Source organism: Bubalus bubalis, chromosome 2 (genome assembly GCF_019923935.1).
Source record: "Bubalus bubalis isolate 160015118507 breed Murrah chromosome 2, NDDB_SH_1, whole genome shotgun sequence".
Classification (NCBI taxonomy): domain Eukaryota; kingdom Metazoa; phylum Chordata; class Mammalia; order Artiodactyla; family Bovidae; genus Bubalus; species Bubalus bubalis.
The window spans coordinates 96,919,108-96,923,527 of NC_059158.1; the positions used below are offsets into that span (position 1 = coordinate 96,919,108).

General features: G+C 39.1%; 1 pseudogene; it reads right to left on the reverse strand.

The window, feature by feature from the left end:
- Positions 1-2,779: 2,779 nt before the first annotated feature.
- LOC102415759 lies at positions 2,780-3,871 on the reverse strand (annotated as a pseudogene).
- Positions 3,872-4,420: the final 549 nt, after the last annotated feature.

Here is a 4,420-nt window from a genome sequence, read left to right on the forward strand (position 1 = left end):
AAATGAAGAACCTTCACCCCATACCTGTGGTATCAGGATTTTCATGTTAACAAGATCCCCAGCTGATTTGGATGGGCATTAAAGTTTGAGAAGCCCTGGTATACAGGGCGTTCTCTTACCCACAGATACATTTTATTTTTTGTGACTTTGAGACATGAGTCAACAGAAATCATATACTACACTGAGATATATCTTAGCAGAAATTATGCCCCTATGTATAACTGGGTACACTAAGACCAAATAGAAAACAAGTTTAACTTAGAACGTTGAGCTCTTTGCCTGATATATTTTTAATGCTCTGAATAGATTGGTGAATTTCCTTGTTGCCATGACTTGACACCTCTTGTAGAGAAATATTCAAACCAGGGGAATAATCAGAAACAACTTATTCAAACACCAACCCAAATCTTGCTCCTTGGCAATTTTTAGAACCTCTCATACAGCTTCTCAGGCAAAAACAAACTATAAATTCCCAAATCAAAAATCACAGATGGTCAAGCAAATTAAATTTCTTATCACATTTCTTTAGCTGTTTCCACTATGTTTATGCACATTCTCTTAACTGCTGAACTCCCTGAGAAACCGCATTGATCTATTTGGATGCTTTGCCCTATTCTTTCTCATTTGAGATTTTTGGTAATAACATAATTAATTTAGAATTTAATATTTTGATTTCCCCATAATTCCAAAGCTATGTTCTTTTTAAGCACTCTGAAAATCTCAAGGTTCTTTAAGCTTTTCCTCCCCTGGGATCTTAAGTTTAAGCCAAAGGTTGGATTTATCCTCCTATCACTTCACCCTGAGAGAATTCTGTCAGAAGCAGTATTTGCTTCGTAAGCAAAGCAGGAAAATGCCAGCAACATTCTCATATTCCCTTAAAATAATTTCCATAATATAATATTGAGGTTTACTGCTTGATACCTTACAGGCTTGGATATTAAGGATCAGTGTTTATTTCTGAGCATCTATTTCATGAGCAAAACAATTACTTGTTCTTTTCAGCATTGTCCAAAGACAGTAGCTTTAGTCTCTAAATACTTAAACAAAAACCAGAATTTTCTGACTCATCATTTATGTTTATATGGGAAGTTAGTGGCCCAGGCATGATTTAAGAAGGTAATGTCCTTTTTATGTTAATTTTATTATTGTTATTTTACTTGGATTAACTTTTGTTTCTAAATTCTTGATCGATCTCACAATATTTTATGCACTTAGTCAAACTTTCATACACTAACATGAAAACCTATTCAAAGGGGTTATAACATTGGACCCAGAGTATTTGACTCCTATTTCTGTATTTAACTACTAGTTAGAAATAAGTATTTATATTGCATGTACCAAGTATAGTCATTTTACTGTAACTGCAGGTGACACAAAAGAAATAAAAAATGGTCTTTGTCTTAAAAGTCTCTTTTTAGGTAGGAAGACAAAGCAGAAGAAATATACAAGGAAAAAAATTGGAAAAAAAATTCTTGCCCATGTATAAGATAGTAACAGAAGGGAATTCCCTGGTGGTCCAGTGGTTAGGACTCTGCAATTTCACTGCCAGGGCATGGTTTGATCCCAGGTGGGGAACTAAGAATCCCTTATGGTGAAGTGAGGCCAAAAAAAAAAAGGTAGTAACAGCTACCTTTGACATGTAGCAGTACCTCATTCACAACAGCTCCATTCTACAGAGGAGAAAAATGAGGCTGGGAATGAGGTACTGCTACATGTCAAAGGTAGCTGTTACTACCTTTTTTTTTTTTGGCCTCATTTCACAATGAGGGATTCTTAGTTCCCCACCTGGGATCAAACCATGCCCTGGCAGTGAAATTGCAGAGTCCTAACCACTGGACCACCAGGGAATTCCCTTCTGTTACTATCTTATACATGGGCGAGAATTGTTTCTTGTAAGCATCCTCATCTTCTTCAGTTAGGTAATGCATGTAATGTACAAGAGGAGAAAAATGAGGCTGGGAAACTTCAGTAACTTGAAATTGGTATTCAAACCAACAACTCATACCAAAACCATGCTCTTTATATAGTACTGCTTGCCTGATAGTGAGTGAGTGAAGGTCACTCGGTTGTGTCCGACTCTTTGCAACCCCGTGGACTACATGCAGTGCATGGAATTCTCCAGGCCAGAATATTGGAGTGGGTAACCGTTCCTTTCTCCAGGGGATATTCCCAACCCAGGGATTGAAGCTAGGTCTCCTGCATTGCAGGGGGATTCTGTACCAGCTGAGCCTTCAGGGAAGCCCTGCCTGATAGTAAGGGATAGAATATTTATTTTCTTTTACTTTTAAAAAAACCTGTTGTCTACTATTTTATTTATTTATTTATTTACAGCTTTGTTAAGATACAATTGACAAATAATATTGTGTGTGTTTAAGATGAACAAGGCATACAAAGTATTAATTTGTTACATTTGTACAGTATCAAATGATTGCCATAGATAATACCTCCATCATGTCATGTAATTATCATTTTCTCTTTGTGGTGAGAGCATTTAAAATCTACCTTCTTAGCAACATTCCTTTACTCTAGATATTTCAATTCAAACTTCTTGAAAACCAGAATGATGTTACCTAATTCCTTTGTGGGCTTCCCCAGTAGCCCAGTGGTAAAGAATCCCCATGTAATACAGAAGACTCTGGTTCAATCCCTGGGTGAGAAGATCCCTTGGAGAAGAAATGGCAACCCACTCCAATATTCTTTTTATTTTTTTTGCTGCTTGTTCAATAAGTTTATTACTGTCTTTATCTGAAAAAATCTTGCTAGGGAATTGTGGTTTTGTTTAACTTTCGGCAGCCCGTTCCCAAGCTCTAAGGAAGCTTGCCTTCTTCTGAGCTACCCGATCTTTCTTCTGGACAAGTGACATTTTGGGACTGTTCTTCCTCTTCTTTTTAACTTCTTTCTTAGGCTTCTTCTCATACACTGAATTCTCTCGTATTGGAGCATGAGCTTTCTTATACACCTCCTCCATCATGTCTGGAGTTACGTTCGTTATGTACTGAGAGAATTGTTTCTTGTAAGCATCCTCATCTTCTTCAGTTAGGTAATGCATGTAATCTACAACATTCTGCCCCATGATGTGCTTTCAGAGAAGCACTGAATTCTTTGCTTTCTGAGTCATAACCAGGGAACCGTTTGTACTGTGAGGGATAGACAAGCCTCCATTGACAGCTCCCTTTAGGGCCTCAAAAACTTTATTCCTGGTAGTAGTTCTGGCAAGTCCTGCATCTAGGTAACAAGTGAAAGCACCAGGTTGACCATCAATGCTTTCCACATTGTATTTATCTCCAGTCACCTTGACTTGGCCTTCATAAATTTTGTCCATACCAAACCTATTAATAAGCCTGCCGGCCAGCAGCAGGCTAGTACAATATGCTGCAGCAAGATTTGTCAGCCCAACCTTCACACCATGTTTTGGGAGTTCATGAGCATAAGCCGCACAAACTATCATATCTCCTTCTATACAGGCATAAGAAATCTGACAAATAATATCTCTGTTCTTTACATGAACGATCATTCTGTATTTAGGTGTGTTGTACCTATTTTTATCTTGGATTACCAAGTTTCTGAGTATAGTTGTTAGTTTTGCCCTCTGGCTGTCTTCTGAATTTCACTTTGTATCTCTTGAAGTATCTCTTTGTATCTCTTGTATCCTTGTTCTTGACAACTTTGACAATCCCCATCCTGCCTAACAGAACCCTGACTGGGCGGCTTGCCACAGAGCTGCAGGACCAGCAGGTTTCGGAGGTGGAAAAGCCTGGCTGCAATATTCTTGCCTAGGAAATCCCATGGGCAGAAGAGCCTGGCAGGCTACAGTCTGCGGGATCGCAAAGAATCAGACACACTTAGCGACTAAACAACAATAACGATTCCTTTGTATCACTCTGTACCCTGCACAGTGCTGGGCATGGATGGTACAAATGTTCCAACTTCCCCAAGCATGAACTGCAAACAGGATTACCAAAATCATGGCAACAGTAGTATAAACTTGGTGTGTTAGACCTTTTCTAAAAGAAAGAGCATAACATAAGAGGTATCAGGTGGTTTTTTTTGTGGTTTTCATACCCACTAAACTCTTGGTGCCTCCCGAATTGTTTCTTTCTTTTGGGATTTTTCACCTGAACTTTGGTCTCAGTTCACTTCCTCCTGCCTTTAAGTGTGTGTGCGTGAGCTAAGTCTCTTCTGCCTTTAAGAGACAGCTCAATCTTCACCTGTTCTGTGGAGGGAACATTCCCTGACTTCTTGAGGTAGAAGGGACTGCTTTCTCCTTTGTGTTCTGTTACTCCTAGTATCACACTTCATAGCACACGTGGGACAGTATGTAACACTGATGTGTTGTGTGGGGGTGGGGGTGAGGTGGTGCATTTACAGGAAAGCCTGGGAGAAGTTCATTGCCATCTAGTGGGAAGACAAACCTGTAACA